This window comes from Notothenia rossii (genome assembly GCF_949606895.1).
Source record: "Notothenia rossii genome assembly, chromosome: 7".
Lineage (NCBI taxonomy): Eukaryota > Metazoa > Chordata > Actinopteri > Perciformes > Nototheniidae > Notothenia > Notothenia rossii.
In genome coordinates this window covers 48,304,752-48,326,159 of record NC_136905.1, presented here as the reverse complement: position 1 = coordinate 48,326,159, position 21,408 = coordinate 48,304,752, and the positions used below count along the sequence as shown (strand labels likewise).

The 21,408-nt window shown below is 39.1% G+C and overlaps 1 long non-coding RNA gene across 2 annotated transcripts; it reads left to right on the top strand.

Annotated features, from left to right (window-relative positions):
- Positions 1 to 234: 234 nt before the first annotated feature.
- Positions 235 to 20,804, top strand: LOC307045912. Of its 2 annotated transcripts, XR_013810024.1 has the most exons (4): positions 235 to 911; positions 19,075 to 19,188; positions 19,303 to 19,510; positions 20,288 to 20,804. It is a non-coding gene; the product is annotated as an uncharacterized lncRNA (long non-coding RNA). The 2 variants fall into 2 exon arrangements; XR_013810025.1 differs by lacking the exon at positions 235 to 911 and having other exon boundaries at positions 18,840 to 19,188.
- The last annotated feature ends 604 nt before the right edge of the window (positions 20,805 to 21,408 follow it).

Below are 21,408 nucleotides of genomic sequence, written 5' to 3'. Positions count from 1 at the left end.
AGTTGAAGGAGATTGGTCAGATTCACGTGTTGTTTGTTGTGATGGCGTAGTGTGGGCGTGCGACAGGATCGAATGGACGGGATGGAGTGTGGAGACGTGGAATGTTTAGAAATTAAAATCAATGTTGATATGGCGTAATTTGAATTAATACACTATTTAATTTAAATCAGTTTTATTGTGAAAAAAACGGAAGTTAATTTAACACTTTTATTCTGAAAATTCTTAATTTCCGGTTAGCATTAGCATGTGGCGAAATGCTACGTTTTCAAATGGTGAATTGAAGGTGAAATGGCGTGATGTTGTTCCCTAAACACACAGGGTTTAACACTCATTTATTGACACTGAAGTCACGTTTATTAGGGAATGTTTAACTAACCACAGACACCAGAATGATGTAATTTAGCAACAGAAATAGGCAGGAATTGCATTGGACCCGCCCCCACCACGCCGGCCAATAGGATGACAACAGGAAGGGCAAGCCAATAATCGATCTCTTCTACCCCCTGACCTGGGCTGACCGGACGCATGAGGGGAGAGCCGCCACTCGCAAATTTCATTTGTGCACCACCGCATCTTCTGTGTAATTAAATGCTGTTAACTTTTATGGGCTTCCCTTGACTCTTTTCAGTATGTCCTGCTCTCAGGGTTCTAGAATTGCTAACAAATAAAAGAAAACTTACGGCCAGAGTCTCTGTGTGGAGGACGGCGTTTGCGGAATATTTCATCATCTGCGAGGATGTCCATGCAGTCTGGAGGCAGACGGTTATTAAAGGAGTGGAGATCTGACAGGCAGTAGAGCGGCGGCATGATCCGGGGAAGTGGCGCGAGCAAGGAGCTAGCTAATGCTGGGGACCCGGGCAGCAGAGACCAGGAGCCGGATGACCGTGGAAGAAGGAGCGGTGTGAGTCCAGGTAAAATCAGAAGGATAATCCACAGCATATCAGGAGAATAACTCATGACTTGGTTTGTACTCTGATATGCACTGTCAACTGTGGGACCTCATATAGACAGGTGTGTTCCTTTCCAAGTCATATCAAATCAATTTAATTTACCACAGGCAGGGCCGTGGGAAGTAGGGGTGCTGAGGGTGCTGCAGCACCCCCTGGTGGAGGACAGGGGATCTGCACTTACAAGATATAATAAAAAAAAAACGAATTTTCAGCCTTGATGTAACAACATTCATAATTAAGTAAAGATAACACCCTTTTCACCCCAGTTACATTTTCCATTTGCCCTGTACGATGGGCGCTGTAAGTGATGAAAGTGGGGGATGTTGGCTTAGCAGGCGCCCGCAGCTCACAGCCAAAGTGAGAGAGATAGAGAGAGGGGATACCGCGGTACCGGCGGGGATTGTTGTTAGCTTCTGCTGCGCTAACGGATATAAGAAGCTGTTTCTACAATAATGTGGAGGGAGAGTTCTCTCCTGTCAGACTGAGAGGCTCAGTGAGGTAAAGGACTCTGAGGGCTTAGATAGTTCACTTTAGTCGAAGTTATCTCAGTGGGTCTCAAACGTTTTGATCACAATTTATGTAAACAAATATTTCCAAGGCACACCTTTATAATTATTAGGATAAATAAAAACAGGTTCCAATGTATACTATAGGACAGTAAACCAAAAATATTGTTTAAAACTGGAGAGATTTTAAAATATACATAAATAAATAAATGTTAACTGGTAAAATAAGATATGAATGAACAACACAAATAAAATAAGTTACATGTATTTGTTATTGGCTATGGTAGGTTATTGGAAATGTTCACATACCTACTTATTTGATTAATAAAATGCAAACCGATCTTTTTCATATGGGTGTTTAGAGTTGTACCCCCTAGATCAGTCTCTAATTGGGCGCTCAAAGTGCACCAAATTGAAGCATTTTACTTTAAAATGTTAAAAAGATCTTCCCGGGGGGGTACCCCCGGACCCCCCGAGAGGATGTGAAGTCCACCCCCCCAATTAAAACATGTTATAATATATAATAAATTTGAAGCCTTGTTATATAAGCTGTGCACCATGTCAATATATTTCTCTTTTTGCAGTGTATTGGTCTTTTGTAGAGGTTTTTCATTGCCAGCTAAAATATTGCCTAGCAGCACATTGGTCAGAACCAGCCCTGGTGTCATCCCCACAGCACCCCCCCATTTGAAACATGTTCCCACGGCTATGACCACAGGTGGACTCCAGTCAAGTTATAGAAACATCTCCAGGATGATCAGTGGAAACGGGATGCACTTGAGCTCAATTTTCAGTGTCAAAGCAAAGGGTGTGAATACTTATGTACATGTGATACACGTTTGCAAAAAAATCATTAAAAACGTTTTCACTTTGTCATTATGTGGTATTATGTGTTGAATATTGAGACATAAAATGAATTTAATCCATTTTGAAATAAGGCTGTAACATAACAAAATGTGAAAAAAGTTAAGGGGTATGAATACTTTCCGGATGCACTGTACATATACTTTATCATGAACTAACATTTATTATCATTTTAACCTTGAAGAAAATGTTACATTTTTGTAAAAGGCATTCTCCTGATTTGGTGATCAATTATGTATATGTTTTTTATCAACATGTCAACCTTTGAATACAACATTCTTTAATGACTGTTGATATCTTATTATAAAATATTTATTTTAGTAAAAAAAAAAAATATTTGGCAACTGAACTTGAATTTCATTAATGATGGAACACATGTCACATTCTGACAGCAAGGAAATCAGTGGCTTTTACTGTATACATATTGCATCATTTTACAATGTTTAAATACAGATAGAATGATATGTTCCTGCATACTTGTCAACCCTCCTGTGTGTGTGTGTGTGTGTGTGTGTGTGTGTGTGTGTGTGTGTGTGTGTGTGTGTGTGTGTGTGTGTGTGTGTGTGTGTGTGTGTGTGTGTGTGTGTGTGTGTGTGTGTGTGTGTGTGTGTGTGTGTGTGTGTGTGTGTGTGTGTGTGTGTGTGTGTGTGTGTGTGTGTGTGTGTGTGTGTGTGTGTGTGTGTGTGTGTGTGTGTGTGTGTGTGTGTGTGTTATTTACAATGCACAAAAGGTACCCATGCAGGTGGACAACAATAAGTATTTTCAAATAAAATATGTGTAGGCCTACACTGCAGAAGTAGTGTGATAGCAGCCATATAACATTTGTGAGAATAAAAGTTTATATTGCACAGCTATTAAGATTGTGTTACAGTAGTTGAATAGTCCAAATAAGATAAAGTTGTGCTTTGTGTCTCATGCAGAGTGTGAGTTGTGAAAAGGGAACTGTAAACCTCCAGCCATGCATAGAACATGTGTGCATAAAAAGGCACATTATATCATTGGATGTATTGCTTGTTTGTCATAACCCCGCTGTTCTTTTACGCATTGAGCATGTTCAGTCGTTTGCACTGAGCATTTCACATAGCATAAACTGAGCATTTCACATAGCATAAACCATTCGGCATAAATACGTATTTAATTCATTTAGATTTAAAAGGATAGAACAAAAAAATGATATCAACCATAAGGGTGAGTAAGGGAAATGAAGACAGGAGAGAGGGGCCATCACTGAATCAGTTTCCTCTGTTTCTGTGGAGCTGATGTTTGTTGACACCTCTCCTTCTCCTTTATCACTCCACACTGCTTCCATCCCTCCTCAGCAGGATTCAAATCTCCCTCATTGACTCTTTTTATTTGTGGGAGCTAACAAGTGAGGAACTTCTTTTGCAGGGAACATGTTTTAAATTAAACATAACGCCACATCCAGGCCCACAGGGAATAGTTGTGAAGGAAGAGAGGCAACAGCTGCATTTAAAGCGTGTTCCTCCTCTTCTTCCTCTGCTGTGAATCTGTCCTCCGATGTTAGCCTCACATCCACTCTCATTTACTGAGACTGAGGCGCGATTGCTAATTTGCCTGCTTTTAAATGCTAATGCTCACAGTGCTGATATCTATCTAACATCCTCAGGACTATGTATGGAGTGCAGTGTGTGTTCTGGCATATGTGAAGGAAAGTCTACTGTGTGTGTGTGTGTGTGTGTGTGTGTGTGTGTGTGTGTGTGTGTGTGTGTGTGTGTGTGTGTGTGTGTGTGTGTGTGTGTGTGTGTGTGTGTGTGTGTGTGTGTGTGTGTGTGTGTGTGTGTGTGTGTGTGTGTGTGTGTGTGTGTGTGTGTGTGTGTGTGTGTGTCTAAGTAAATGAGTGTGTGTATGTGAGAAAGTGTGAGTGTGTGTGTGTGTGTGTGTGTGTGTGTGTGTGTGTGTGTGTGTGTGTGTGTGTGTGTGTGTGTGTGTGTGTGTGTGTCTAAGTAAATGAGTGTGTGTATGTGAGAAAGTGTGAGTGTATGTGTGTGTGTGTGTGTGTGTGTGTGTGACTTAGAGCTGCACCACAAGGGGGAGATGAGACGTGATGATGTGAACACACACATCCGAGAAAAAGACAGAGGAGGGGACAAGAGAAGGGGGAGAGGAGGTGGAAGCAGGAGAAAAAAAAGGTGGAGGACGAATTGGTGAGTGAGTGTGAAAGGGGGGGAGCATCACGAGAATTATTTTTTTGTTCTCCTCTTCATGTGTTCAGTTTTTTTGTGAAAGCAATTGTTTTATAAATAATGTTTTTATTATAATATTTCTTATTATAATTTGTATTATTATTATTATTATTATATGAAATGCTGATCTATAGGCCAAAATATTTATTTTTAACACATTAGGAAAGCCTTGCACACTGAGGGTTATAGAGAGGCGAAGTCCCTCCACTTCTGGTGGGACTCATTGGACCTTATTTCTGAAAAAGTTTGCATTGAAGTCAATGGAGAGAGAAAACGTATCTTTTGATCCCGTTTGAATTGTGCCACAAATTACACATATGATGTTTGTCAATCTTAAATAATAATGTCCATGTCAAAAAAGTCACAGTTTGTCGTAAAACTGTTGAGATACAAGACTATGAAAAATATGCAACTAGAAAGACTACAAATCCCAGAATCCCGGTCCTGCATGCTGGCTCTTACGGAACAGACTAACTCCCCTTGTGTGTATGTACAGCTCTCAACATGCCCAGACTTGTAGTGATTTTCACCTCTTTTAATACTTTTTGCCCCATTCTGAAAGAAAGAAGTGAAATGTGGCAACGTGATGGCCGTCTTGGTGTGTGGTGCGAGACGGGAGATGTAGTTCATTGAGCAGTTCACACACAAAAAAGTGTTACTTCACAGTTTTACGAGACATTTTTGTTTTCTTAACTTGTAAAATTATCTTTTAAATTGACAAACATCATATGTGTCATTTGTGGCACAATTCAAATGGGATCGAAAGGTAATCTTTCTCTCCCCATTGACTTCAATGCATAACTTTTCCAAAATAAGGTCCCATGGAGCTCCACCGGAAAGGGAGGGACTTCGCCTCTCTATTCTGCGCCAAAGGCCAAGTGGATGAAAACTCATTCCACATAAACAGGATGTGGTTCTTGTTGTACTCCTTATACCTCTCTCCCTCTCGCTGTAGTTCTTACCTCTTGGCCTTATGGTCCATTAATCATCTCTAACACCCAGAGAAATTTCCCATTTGATAATGTGTTCTCTCTCAAGTAGTCTAAAGACAGCTCAATGCAACATTGGCACCTTGCAGCTAATTATATCTTCAGTCCACAGCTCTGGTTTTAGCACTTAGCTTTAGCACTATAGAAGGCCTATCACCCCCCCACCCCCTCAGGACACTCTGTCGCTCCCCGCCGCTATCACCCCCCATCACAGAGGATTAGGTGCTAACTAACCGTCCTTTAATTAACTCGTGATTAGGTATTAATATCTGGCGCAGGTTCCAAGCTTGCAGTTATTGCCTTTATAAGTGGATTAGCGTTAGCCTCTCGCTGCTCCTCTCCCTCTCTCCCCTCTCTCACCTTCCTCTCACATCCATCCCCCTTTCTCTGGCAACTGTTCAAAAGCTGACTTTCCTGCTAACAAGTGTGGTCAGATTGGATGTGATGTTGTTATTGACACGATTATGCACGCACAATTTCATTGATGAATTTATTTAGATATAATCTCATTTAATTTAATTTCAAACCTTTATTTAACCAGGTAGGTCCCATTGAGATCATTGATCTCTTTTTCAAGGGAGACCTACAGAAATACAATCTGGATAACATCACCTGCTAACTAAAGTCGCATTCTACTAAACCTCCTCCTCATTGTGATGCAACCTGTTTAAAAAACATTTTGTAAAGAAAAAAGATGCATAGTGACATGTTGTTTCAGAATTATTTTTTCAGTGTGCTTGGATAATTAAGAGGTGAAATTGAAGTTCACGTCTTTCAGACTATGAAACACAGGAGTTGCACAGGTGGTTGGTACATTTTCTGCGGAGCAAAAAGGAACATCTGTTCTGTAATAATGACCTTGAGGGCAGTATTTCGTTTTAAAAGCATCATAAAACACCAGAGATAACATGTTCAGCAGCTCACTGCTGGGCTTCTACAGACCGTTTAAAGAAAGAGGCGGGCAAATGATCTTTATACAGTATGTGACTTAATGGCATCACATGGAAGTAATGCGGTGGGAATACGTTAGAGGAGTGATTGCAGCATATGAGACTGATATTAATTGTTGTGTTTTTTATGATTAGATGATTGTCATCAAAGTTGGTTATGATTGTTTTCACATTTTGAGTAAACGTTGATTCAAAGCATTTAGAAAATGGTGTCCCTGTGAGCCAATCCAGCTGACACATCAGTTAACAAAGAATGCCAGTCACTAACAACACATTTTAAAATAATGTAATCATCCAAATTAAGTATATTTCTTTATTCTAACTGGCTAAACATTAAGGTTCAACCACTGCTGAGCCTTTGGTGTCAAATATTGAATGAGTCTGCCGCCGGCTCTCAGCTGTGGGACGACAGGACATGTCCAGTCTGCCGCACACAACATGTCTGTCAAAGCTTAGATATGAAGGGATGTCTGTGTGTGGAGTGAATTAATCAGACTGTATGTTTATGATCCTGTCTGGTTAGTTCTAAACTAAATTCTTACTTAAAGGTTCAGCTACATTGGATAGTAACCTCTTCCTCCAGACTGAGATATCAATAGAAAGTAAGGATTGTCGTGTTGAATTTGAACTGATTGAGTCCGAAATGTCCGAAATATTTACCCTGGCTTTATTTTGTCTGTTAGATGTCCGATTGAGCTCATGTTTAATCTACTCCTTCTCTGGGGCAAGCGAGTGGGTGTGTTTAAAACGTTTTAATAACAGATGGTGAAAAACCAAAAGAAAACAAACTTTCATATGCCAAAACAAAAGTGTCCAGACCTGATTTCCTATAATGAACTCCCATGATGTTTCCACGTCCATGTTTACGTTTCAATAAGAATTTATAATATCTGTAGAACTAACTTTGCATCATCTATAAGTTAGCACATTAATATGCTGAGCTAAAATGGTTAACATGGTATACTTTATATACTGTATATCTGTTAACGTCATGAAGATCACTTTGTCAGAGCCATGACATTATCTTTTATCCAGTCTTTTTTTTGTGCAAAACATTTTGTATACTGTTTGTTGAGCAGCCTTTTGATTTGTGTGCCAACACATTAATGAACCACTGAGGTGTCAAAGATATGCATGAGCATGCATGCTCCGTAGCAAAAAAGAAGAAAACCCCCTCTACCCTGCTCTTAATTAGGCTGTTCTATCTTCAACACTAAATCTATATTTTCACCTCCACACAACTCCTCACTTAAATGTCTTTATATCACTCCTTTTTTATTTTATTTCAGTCCCTCTCTGTCTCTCTTGTCTTGAATAATGCCAGCTCCCCTACCTGAAAGCCTTTTGCTCTGATTTACGAGGGAGTTGGAGCGTTCACATTATAAATCTCTCCCCCCTGTGACACTCCTGCTGGTATTCATCCCCCATTTTTTATTTTGTCTGTTTTTTTGTATACAGAGGGCTTTGAACCGGGGCCAAGGAAAGGCACTCTGGGACTATCACGAGGTTTAACAGGAATGAAGTGTGAATTACTACCGGGCCAACCTCCGCCATGTCATTTTGTTTTCTGTTCGGACCTGTCGGGCCATTTCTCACATAATAAAGGTGTTAAAAGTACCATCAGAAAACCTTAAAGTCAGTCAGTATGAGTGAGTCAAGACTCACCTCTCAGATAGAGAGAACAAATAATATTGTGTTAGCAGTTGAACTTTGAAGTTTGGTCAAACATGAGTAAGTTATTGTTGCACGTTGCTGTTGCTGTTTACAAATACTATGTAACCTATGGTGATATAGGATATTTTCTATATATGTCCGGCAGTAGCTCAGCCGGCACTCGGCAGGGGCTTGGACGGGGAGCCGTAGGGTCGCTGGTTCAAGTCCTCGAACAGACTTAAAATATGGTACTTGAAGAGGTGGTTCACCTCCTGGGTCCACATGAGCAAGGCACCGGACACCCCACCACCCACCCTTCATCCAATGTTAGAGACTAGGACAGTTTACCTGAATGCTCCTTAGTGCTGCTGGCGTGCTGAAAGCGATAGCTGGAGATGACGGAGGTCTCTGAGCTGAGGTCGTCTCCCTCTCCCCATCTGGGCGCCTTTACTGATGGAACTGTGTATTTTGTGTTCATTATTGCATTATAGAACATTTGAATGGAGTTTAATTTTTTATTTTGGTTGTCCGAAAGATGCGTGGAACATTTCACATGCATCACCAAGCGGGCTTCCTCTTGACATTTTGGGATATACTGTAGACATCATTTTGGTTCTAGAGAGCACATAAAGCATGTTTCATCTCCTTATGCCAGGGGTTCCCAAAGTGTGGGAAGGTGAGCCTCCCCTCAGAGAACATAATCACAGCCGCGCCCCCCCCCTCCCAATTATTATTGCTATTATTATTATTATTATTATTATTGTTGTTGTTGCTATAATGCAGGGGTATTCAATTGCATTTCAAAGAGGTCCAGTAAGAGAAAATGTCATAAAATGCTCTGTTGTCGCTACCTTTCTCTTTTTTGATTGGCTGAGCGTCACCTCCTTAAAACATTAAACAATAGCTTTTTTAAACCTCTTTATCTTTATGTTTTAAACATGTTGAGGGTAAGGATGGCAGCTTCCTCATACGTTGCACTCGGAGAGAAATATTTGAGACGGAGATGTCTTTAGCAGCAGGGAGGAGTAACGTTTCACCAATGTTGTGAGGTTTACCTGCCTTCGTAACTCCACTCGGTATGATGCTTCGGTTGCCTTTGTATTCAAAGTGCTAAATGTGTCAATGACATTTTTCTGTGACCGCAATTCCTTGAGCTTCCGGTCCAAAAACTCCTGTGGCTTGACCACCAAACATGGGTGTTTCTCAATATGACGCCGGAGTTTACATGGTCTCATACTGTTATTAGCAAGCACCTTGTTGCAGATAACACACTGGCAGTGGAGTGTCATCAGGACTGGTCCATGAAAATCCTAGCTTCAAATAATCATTGTCATACTTCTTCCGTTTTCTGACAGACGCTGTCTCCTCTCTCATTTTAGGTAACTTCACTAAAAATATATTCATATGTTGCTGCTCGCATACATTTAGCTGAAGTTAACTAGCTAGATTTCACTGGTTCTCTTTATTTTTGATAAATACTTTTGTCTTGTTTATGGCGTTCTTTCTTTCTCCTCAACGTTCCGGGCACAGCTCAGGTCAGAGTTCTCTCTTTGAGAATTCCTTAAACCCAGGGGGATTTGGTCATGGTTGCTGTAACAACAACACAGTGAGCTCAGATCAGTAGAAGGTCTTCAGGTTTAGACCTTCTACATCTCAAAAATCTAAATGTATTACTGGGGACGCAGACATATGCAGGACACACCCTCTCAACTTGAGTTGTTTCTCCCAAGGTAACCATAATGCCATGCAGTTAGATGTGTTTATCATTGTCTATTACTCGTATCACTTTAACAATCTTGATAAGACATGTGGTATTATTGAAAAATCCAAAACTTAAATAAATAATACCTTTACTAAAAGGAGGGGAGGCAACTATTTTAAATAACTATAGGCCAATCTCTAAATTGTCAGTTCTGGCTAAGGTTCTTGAACGCCTAGTGAGTGAACAAGTAAAGGAGTTTTTATGTAAAAATGACATCCTGTCTAAACATCAGTCAGGCTTCAGAAAGAAACATAGCACCATCACTGCGACAATGAAAGTGGTGAATGACACTACGAGTATTTTAGACCAGTGGTTCTCAACTGGTCAGGCCTCGGGACCCACTTTTTACTTGGTCAATACATCGCGACCCAACGTTTTGAAGCACTCAAATCTATTCAACAAAAAAACGTGCTGTAATATATATGCTTTTCAGCATACAATATTAGTGTAGTACAGTGCATATATCCCTTATATCCCTTCGCAGAACTAAAGTATGCTTTTAAAAAAGGTTTAATGAGATGATGGAATCAAAGCTGAACTATATAAAAAGGCACAAATTCTGAAAACCCAATCCCAGCAGGGGGGTCTGGGGGGATTCACCCCCAGGAGATTTTTTGAAATACTAACATAAACTATGCATTCTGGTACACTCTGAGAAGAAAATAAATAAATCTATTACTACCCGACATATTAATAATATTTTATGCCATTGTTTGTTTTTCACTTTGTTCTGACATCTTGCTGCGAGAAGAGTAAAGAGGAGGTAGTCTTTGTGACTTACTTTAAATTGTGGGTTAGGGTAGATAGCCCCCATTGTTCTGTGACCTGTCAATCATCAAACCGGGGGTCATATTTCATTATGTATTTTTATCTGAAGTTGTAACCATGGATGTATAAAGAAGAGTTATACCGCAAAGTTATTCTCCGTGGGGACTTCCGGCAACAATCTTGATTCTGATTGGCCAGAAGACTCGAAAAAACATCAGCAAAGATGTTTTATTGAGAAGATGATCACTATGTGATAGAAGTTTTCAAAACCGTTTATGGTCTCCGGTACTTCCAGTCCAACGCCGACTGCATGCACAGCGTTAGAAAATCGTGCCTTCAAAATAAAAATTTGACTTCCCCCCGCCCCGAAAAAAAAAGAAAAAGATTCCAAATCTTTTTTTTGTTTTTTTGTTCTTCACTCACACATCCGCAACCCACTCGAAACGGGTCTGCGACCCACTTTTGGGTCGCGACCCACCAGTTGAGAACCACTGTTTTAGACAATAAGCAGAGTTGTGCAGCTCTATTTATTGACCTGTCCAAAGCGTTTGATACCGTCGATCATCGCATCTTAAAGCAGAGGCTACTCAGTATTGGCATATCCAGCCATGCAGTGGGGTGGTTTGTGAACTACCTCTCTGAAAGGTCCCAATGTGTTCACTTTGATGGGCTGTCTTCTGAGTGGTTGAACATTGCTAATGGTGTCCCAAGGTTCTGTTTTAGGTCCACTTTTATTCTCTATATATATCAACAGTTTAGGTGAAAATGTGGATGAAGCTACTTTACATTTTTATGCGGACGATACCGTGATGTACTGTGCAGGTCCCTCCATTAAGGAGGCTGGTGTTAAATTACAGGCTGTTTTTAACATTATTCAGACTCAGCTCTCTGAACTAAAGCTTTTTTTAAATGTTGAAAAAAGTAAGGTAATGCTCTTTTCAAAAGCTAAAAAGATACCAGAGCCTGTTTTAGATAGTTTTACTATGCAAGGACAAGTACTTGAAGTGGTTACCTGTTTTAAATACCTAGGTATCTGGCTTGATGATTGTCTCACTTTTTCAGAAACAAGTCCTGTTTCTCTTTTGAAGCCAGGAAAAGGCTAGTCACTGTGACCTTTTGACCTGTGCTGGACTATGGGGATCTGGTCTATATGAATGCACCTGCCCATTGCCTGAACAAGTTAGATGCCGCCTATCACAGTGCACTGAGATTTGTCACAGATTGTAAAGCACTTACTCATCACTGTACCCTGTATGCCAAGGCAGGTTTGCCATCACTTACTGTACGGAGGCTCAGTCATTGGTACACGTTTATTTATAAAGCTTTGTTTGGTAAACTCCCGTATTATATCTGTTCACTGATAACACAGAGAGTTGCAAGCAGCTATTGTCTGAGATCGCATGATGTAGTATAATTGTTAGATGTGCCTAGAGCAAGGACTGTCAGCTTTTATGTGCGCAGCGCCACTTGCTCGGAACAGTCTAAACTGAGCACTTTTATTCCTCTGATTTTAAAGCAAGTCTAAGTGAAATGCTCTTTGAAACTATGGGTATTTGTAAATGTTGATAAGTATGTAAATGTAGCTTGTAAATATGTTGTATGATATCCTCTATTGTTTTATGTTGTTTTATGTTTCATGTGGAACCTATTGCTGCAGGTCTCCCTTGAAAAATACATATATGATCTCAAGGGACAATCTGGATGAATAAAGGTTTGAAATTAAATGAAATAATTGCAAGTTGTGTTTGGATTAGTGTTCAATTGTGTACATTTGTGAATGTTGCCCTCTTTCAGTTAGCTTTTTACTAAGAAGAGTAGGACTGTATTTAATTGCTGATATGATGATGGCAACCTAGTTATTTCATTTTTTTTGTGAAGTAGGCCATGCAAGAGTTAGACCCTGCCTTGAGTTTTATTGATTATCTCTTAGAAAAGATGGATTTTATGGGCAGGTGTACTCCAGCTTTGAATGCAGGAAACATTTCCTGGTCACTGTACATGCATAGAGTCACAGTCGGATGTCATGTGGTGTCATCCACACAGAGGCATATTTACTTTCCTTAGATTTATTTTCCACAGTGGACATGGTCGACATGCCATGTTCTACTTGACAAACACTGGTTTAATGGGCTGAGAGGCCCTGCTGGGGGGGTCACTATTCTACTTGAATGGAAACATGAAACTACAGAACAAATGTGTTGATAATGCATATGTTATTATATAAAGGCCTTTCATAAGTATTTGTATCTTTTAGTTTGAGAAATAAGCGTCCAAGTACATTTTAGCTAAATGTCAACATCAGTGAGTGAAAGTGATCCAACCTCACATGAAAACTTCAGAGGAATCCCTGCATATCCCATATCCCTGCGAATTAATGCTTATTAACACATTATTCTGGTAATTAAATGTATTGGTAACACTTTATATTAAGGTACACAAATTAACCATCAACTAGTTGCTAATTAACATGCATATTAGCAGTATATTGGCTCTTTATTAGTCATTATAAAACACTTATTAATGCCTTATTCTACATGACCATATTCTACAAGTAATAAGTTATTAGTTGAGAGTTTTTCCTCAATAACCCTCTAATTAGTGCTTATTCATTGCAAGTAAGGAAGTTGTTGGACATGAGTTTGGGTCTTAATATGCTCTGCTCAATAAGGGCCTAATAAGGCAGTAGTAGCACAAGAATAGTAATTCTCCCTTAATAACACTTAACAAATATCAGTGATGCAAACACAGGTATGGTGAAAAAAGAGAGAACTATTCGAAGCAGAAAGAAACAGCGTAATATACCATCTGACAAAGGCCTGTGCTATAATTCTTCAATTAACTGGCTATTATTTCTAATATACTCAGATCAATAGGAGACAGATATTTTAAGTTAGAAATCAAGGGTTTTTATTATTATTTACAGCAGGGGTGGGGAACCTTTTTCCTTTCAATTTTTACAACATCCTCCGAGGTCCCTACAAATTATTGAACTCAACCTCTGCTTAAAAAAACTAAAATCACAGACAATTCATTTGGCCTTTCTTTCATGCTGTGCAAAGAAAACGCAACCTCTTAATCCAGATATCTTAACATGACTCGCGCATGCATGCATGCACGGTGTGGCATGACCACCAAAACAGAAAGATATGGACACAAGATGTGTGCAAATGTACTTAGTATCCATGTGAACATGATTTAAGTGGGGGGGGGACCTAACCTTTTCTAGGGGGGTCCGGGGGCATGCTCCACCGGGAAGATTTTTTTTTAAATATTGAAGTTAAAAACATCAATCTGGTGCACTTTGAGAACAACATGAGGAGATCTATGGGTACATCTTTCAACACCCATTTGAAACAGAACTGTAAGCAGATTTTTCTTTTGGGATATTTTACAAATCACTCCCCTTTTAAACTCTATTCTTGTTATTTTTAACAACTTTTTTGTTACTGTCATATAGTATTTTATACCTGTTTTTCATTTGGTCTCTAATGTCTCATTAATAATTATAATGATCATATAAAGGTGTGCCTTAACCTCACTGAGCTGAGGTTATTTGAGCCTTTCAGGAGAGAGCTCTCTTCCACCTGGTTGTAGGAAAGCTCTTTACATTCGTTAGCATAGCTAGCTAACCAGATGCTAATAACAACAGATCGCCACTGTGCTTACAACTAAAGACACAGCCACGCAAACACTGCGGCATGTGTACGGCTCCTTATGGGTACTGCAATATTTGAAGAGCTGGAGCGGCGTTCCGGTGCTCTCCATAAGCACTCAAGTCTAGTCTACACTCCTTTCAGACGAGACATAACCACGTGAAGACACGTTACGCTCGTGTTGTGTTCAAGGAACCTGTCCTTGGCCAGGAAAAACAGGCACTCGCTTGTTTAATTATTTTGCGATCTAGATTTCTTCTTCTTTTTTGTTTGTTTGTTTGAAGTGAGAAGTTGTCCGTCAATCGGACGGACTAACGGACCCCCGCCCCCCCCCCAAAACAAAAACTCTTCGGTTCTCCACGAATTACACAAGTCACCCAAAGCAGCGTTAAAAAAGCGGGAGGCGCCGAAAAGCGACTAATTTGCATCACTGAAATATGATCTATTCTTATGTAACAAGACATGAATCTACAAGTGTTAATTGTGTCTAATTAACTCAAAATTAGGTATTTATATATAAGAACATGTTCCCTATTCTAAAGTGAAGTCTTGTTAATAACCAATAAGCTAGTAGTTTGACTCTAATTTGGTATTTCTATCTAATAATATGTTCCCTATTCTAAAGTGAAGTCTTGTTCATAACCAATAAGCTAGTAGTTTGACTCTAATTAGGTATTTCTATCTAAGAATATGTTCCCTATTCTAAAGTGAAGTCTTGTTCATAACCAATATGCTAGTAATTTGACTCTAATTGACCTGAACATGTTCCCTATTCTAAAGTTGCCTCCTCTTCACACTTTGTAAATACATTATAGCCCACAACTGAAATGAACCTCAACAGCACATGAACAAAGTAGGCAGCAATTAAATATCTGTTTTATTCAAATGTAACCACTTAAGAGAGGTTCAGACACATCACAAACATTTAAAGTGTCTCCAAGGCTCACAACACACCTGTACTTTTTAATAAAAATAGATAGGCAAATATAAAAGCTGAACTTGCTCTTGAGGGTACTACTAAACTCACATTTAAATATACAACTCTTCCAGTACACCATATCTAAACCGATAAAACCAGCCCTTTAATACTTCATCAGCAAGGGAAGAAGCTTGCCTTTCGCTTTCATGTCCTCTATTTTGGCCTTTTTATCGACGGTAACATTTGTTGCACACTTCTTGGCAAATGAAAACAGGGTGTCTATTGCAGGATCAAACTTGAGGGTCTCGAATGTGTCTGGGTCCACAATCTTGAGCTCTGCAATTGGAGAAGTCAGCTTTATGGTTCCCCGATCCACATTATTTATCCTGAAGGCTTCAGACATTGTGCGAACATGTCCGAAGGTTTTCAGGACCTTTTTATACCTATGGACAACCTTTGCTGGCCCTTTGACTGTAAAAAACAAACAAACAAATACACAAGGGATGAGTACACAGACTAATAATTATGTCCAGCAGATGGCGCTAAGAATGGCCTAAACAACTGACATTTCTCTTTAAAAATAACTATAAAGCATAGTCTAGGGATGGCAAAATCTGCTTATCTGATATTTATCATTATTACTTTTCATGACATTTAGTTGTTCACCTCTAATATGTGCTCGCCCAGGCACAGCCGCATCTGGAGATGCAGGATTCCGTGTGCTACGTTGCTTCTTTTTTGGGATGACTACATTACTGTCTGAGGAATCACTGAGGTCTGCAGGACTTTGGGAAGTGTCATCTTCTCGAATCACTCACTTGATTTCTTCTTCAACCCCAAGACTTGCTCGCGTAAGAAATTGCGCTCTCCTTCAAGATCTTTTATCATTTTATCTTGCCATTCGATCTTGGCCACTAGGAATTCCAATCTTGAGATTGATCCTTAAAAAAGAAAAGGATAGTTTGAGAGACGATTACAATAAAGATTATGATACAGTATTGACTAACAGGAAACTTATTGGAGAGACAGAGAGAGGGATGGCGAGCAACAAAGGTCATGGGCCAGATCGAACACAGATGATTGCGATAATGGTTTGTGCCTTAACTTGATGAACCTCAAGGTTTTTAAAACCATAAAGTAGCAGCTGATAAAGTAAAAAATGTATACAATTATCCACTTCCCCTCTCCCACAAGAGACAACAGATAATATGTGGTTTCCCTAGTCAACATCGGCCATGTCAGTTACAGTGTATTGCTTATCATCACCACTGTGCGTCATATTAACGATCAGATATTAATTAAATTACAAGTATTTCTTTGTAGCTCCAAATCGCAACTTTTCCTATAGAGCAGGTCAAGACTGTACTCTTACAGTTTACAGAGACCCAACTTTTACCCACATGAGCATGCACAGTGGTAAGGAAAAACTACACTTTTTATGTATTAGTGATCACTATGTTGTGAATATGTAAATGTATCATTGAGTGGCCAAACATGATCATGGAGGCGATGTGTGCTTTTATTCTATAGAGCACAATATAACAGCAACATTTATTTACATGTTGGGTTCTCTTTTAAGCATACATTTGTCCTTGAAAGGCTACTGAAGTGAATTGTCTCTAACCTATACAGTCTAAGAATTTTGACGAGCTGTTTATTTTTTACCATAACTTAAGGAGGTGCATGGGCTAAATCTGGCAACAATTTCCATCTCAGGATAAACGAGCCATATAGTTTAATGTGTATAAACTATCAACACAAAGAATCAATGCAAAACAAAAAAAAACACCTGATCCAAGGCTGGTACTGCAACTTGGGGCCAAGCTTTCTGTATCTTCAGGACCTATGGCATAAGAACAATAAACTCACAAAATTAATAGAGGACATGAATGTTAAAATCAAGTTTGACAAGGAAATCATTTAAGTTGTACTTCTTAGTTAAGGGATATACAATTTACCATCTAGATCCTCTTTGATCAACTCCATCCTCGACTCCTCTTTTGGGACCTGATTTTTCTTCTTTGCCTTAGGCTGTAAAAAAAATAAGAATAAAGCTATGAAATATTGTGTAAAAGGCTGAATATGTACATTGGATAACAGTTAGAGTGCACAAACATGAGTCAAAAAGGCAGCGAGCTGGCCAAATGAAAGCGACTGAACCGGGGGTTAAACCGAGTAAAAGATAACCCCGTGCCTTCGCGCCAGTTGTTAGCCAGCTAGCAAGTTCTCCGTTCTGAAGCGGGGCTAATGTTGGCTGTGGTGATTAACTACAATGTTTAATCGGCTTGCAAGATAGCTATAATTTACTTTTGAAAAGCAATGGGTCCCTATTAACTTATGGACTAACAATAATGAACATTATAGAAAATTATACAGCCAAGTGGGTAGGTTACATGACGATACTGAGCTAACGCAGCCAACAACGTGAGTTGGTAATAATGACTTTATTAAGCACACAATTCAAAGAGGTCCAGAGTGCACATGAAAGAGAGCATTTTCAACAAATACAACACAATGAATACAAAAATAAGAAAGCAAAGCACGTAACTTACCATTTTCGATGCACAAAATTTCCAATGTCCCTCTTCAAACTCCAAGGCAAGTGGAAAAGGCCAAAAGCTAGCAAGCAGTTTATTTTTTCTGATTGGATGGGGATTTAATATGATAGTGAATGATTGGATGAATTTGCCGTTTGCAACCTGTCAGGTGACTCCCGTTCCCCTCTACGTTTCTGCACTGTCAAACTTAAACTACGCCAAAACTTATCCTAAAACACATGTTTACACAATATCAGAGTCAAACCGCTGCAGCAAAATCCATACATTTAAACGTCTTGGCCAAACGAATGAATGTAGTTGAAAAACTAGGAGTGGGGGGAGGGGGGGGGGCGGGGACAGAGAGCATGCACATGCACTGTCAACGGGTGGGGGAGGCGGGGGACATGCTCGTGAACTTTTAATAATAAGGTCCCATAAGTCGGAAGTAGATGGGCGGGACTTCGCCTCCGGAGCTTCGCTGTTAGTGGAAGTAACCGGCGGATAGACAGATGAGAACATGGATTGGTGGATCGCTTTGTCAATCATTATTCTCCCAAAGGGTAAGTCCCGCCTATTTCATTTCTTCTCCCTCGCTGTGGAGTGTGGAGGTATGGGGCAATATTAATGGCTGAGAATGTAATATTATTTCAGATAATTTTACAAGTATGGTGTAACATTACACGTTTTTGAGGTGAATACATTTTAGACAGAGCCCTTCTTCGAAAATCAATGAAATGCCCCTCTTGTGCTCATGTCATGAAGTTGAAACGGCCTTATGCTAAAAAGGAGGCATCATGGTAAGTAGTGCTAGAACACTTAGCCTGTGCTTCATTTATTAATTTTGGGCATATCATATTGTTAGCTCTGTAGCTTTAAGTTCATCTGACTGTTGGATGCAGACTTGTCACCTTTCAGAAACATTCACCATTTTGAATCTACATTATGTGACCTATGTGATTCATGCATATCTGATGGCAAATTATTATATAATTTATATTATTAAACCTAATTGTTTTTATTAGGAGGAATTATCAGCTAAATCTCACCTAGAAAGTCATAATTCAGATCACACTCTGTTGATAATTCATATTTGCGCGTGGGCTACTTTTTAAGGTGGTAACACTACTAAATGCACTCAAATATCTTACTTATTCAGTTAATTATTGTAGATTAGATTCTTCTTATCAAGTATACCTAGAAATGTTGAATAACACAAAGGACTTGCGCCATATTCAATCCATGTCTTAGATGTATCAACACCTTACAAATCTAGACTTAATTTATCAGAATTCTATTCAACCAATTTGTTTAATCATCAGGATGTGCCGGGATTCATGTCACAAAGGGAAAACATATTCAAGGTCCATCCGAAGTGGCTCCATGTTTGAGAATTCCCATGTGCGACTGCAAACATGGATGCATTTCATCTACAGGTGAGTGGTTCTAAATCATTCATGAAATGTGTATATATGGAAATGTACTGTACACCCATGACCACCTCCAAATTGGTTTTAACCTCCCCTCCTAACTAACTGGATTGTTTACAGATTTGTCCAAGGCCTTCGATTGCGACAAGTGGACATGCTGCAGGAAGGAATTACTCGTAGCTCTGCAACTCTGACTAAGCTCGCAGACAAGCTGTGGAATGTTTGTAAATCTGCCATGAGAAGAGTGAGAAGAAGAGGCCAGCAGACCATTGGAAGACGAAGTGAAGTTGTTATGATCGATGAAAGCAAATTTGGCCATAAAAGAAAGGTGTGTAAACTATGCAAACACTTTAAGATTGTTACCTTGATGTCCAAACAATACATAATTAAAACAAGTTTATTTCCTATGATCTTGCATAAGCCTGACCTTAACAGAGCTACTTAATGTAGAGACACTATACATACTTTTAATACACAGAAAGTTAACATTTATTTTCACCATTTCTGCTGTACAACACTGTGTCTATCATAGACTATTATTGCTAATTATACATAAATTAGTAGAGTGTATTGTAAATTGTAAAGCATTTTAACAACTGTTCCGAACATGCTCGAACAGTTCACTGCTGTGTGATTAATAATTGAAAACAAATGCATACAGTATTCCATGTAGAAATATACAATGGTAAGGCTCTACGGAAAATATTTTAAAACATTCTTTATTTAAAGAAACTGCAGACAGAGCCATTCAAATGTAGTCATTCCAAGTGTATGTAAACCTCTTTTACCCATCCCACTGTTTGTGGCTCAGGTGGTTGTGCATTATTGTCCACAGCTCTATGTGGCCATAGGTTGCATAAATATACAATCTTTTCTCCCATGGAACAAAGAGAAGGATAATTTTTGTGTGTCAAAACTAAGTACTGTAGTAGCCTTTTGTAAAATTGTGTCAGTATCCTTATCTATGAGAAATTACTGTTGCGTTTTGGAATAAGATATGCAGTTCAATTAGGCCCGAAAGGGAAATGTCACGTTATTCCTGCACCTCAGGACAGTTGAATATTTGTAAACATGCACTGCTACATAATACTCTTGTCATTTTCAGTACAACAGACGGACGAGCAACAGGAGTTCCTGGTTGTTCGGAATGCTTGGAATCAGAAATGACAGGAGAAGACCCATTCTCAAGATCTTGGGTCGCCGCTCAGCCAGACATCTTATGCCTCTCATAAAGAAGCACATTAATAACGGAAGCTCAGTCATTTCAGATGGATGGAGGTCTTACAGCCGGCTTCAGGATGAAGGTTATAATCACCTAACTGTCAACCATCAAGAATCTTTTGTTAACCCTGTTACAGGTGCACATACACAGAACGTTGAGAGATTTTGGGGTATTTGCAAGACAACTATCTGGAGACTTAGAGGAAATCGGACACAAAGTTTGTTAAAAGATCATTTGGATGTCATTGAGTGGACTTACTGGCGTGGAAAACATCACAGATATGGACCACTTGGATTGCTTTTGCATGACATTAGAAAAAAATATAAAGTGTGAAGCCTGTGAAAGGTAGCAGATGTTGCAGATAGCAAATTTACACTGTCAGTGAAAAGCGATTGAACGATTAAAGACACTTTAAATGTTTGTGATGTGTTTGAACCTCTCTTAAGTGGTACATTTGAATAAAACAGATATTTCAACGTGAGCCTTCTTTGTTCATGTGCTGTTGAGGTTCATTTCAGTAGTTGTGTGCTATAATGTATTTACAAAGTGTGAAGAGGAGGCAACTTTAGAATAGGGAACATGTTCAGGTCAATTAGAGTCAAACTACTAGCTTATTGGTAATGAACAAGACTTCACTTTAGAATAGGGAACATATTCTTAGATAGAAATACCTAATTAGAGTCAAATTACTAGCTTATTGGTTATGAACAAGACTTCACTTTAGAATAGGGAACATGTTCTTAGATATAAATAACTAATTAGAGTCAAACTACTAGCGTATTGGTTATCAACAAGACTTCACTTTAGAATAGGGAACATGTTCTTAGATATAAATACCTAATTTTGAGTTAATTAGACACAATTAACACTTGTAGTTTCATGTCTTGTTACATAAGAATAGATCATATTTGTTAAGTGTTATTAAGGGACAATTACTATTCTTGTGCTACAACTGCCTTATTAGGCCCTTATTGAGCAGAGTATATTAAGACCCAAACTCATGT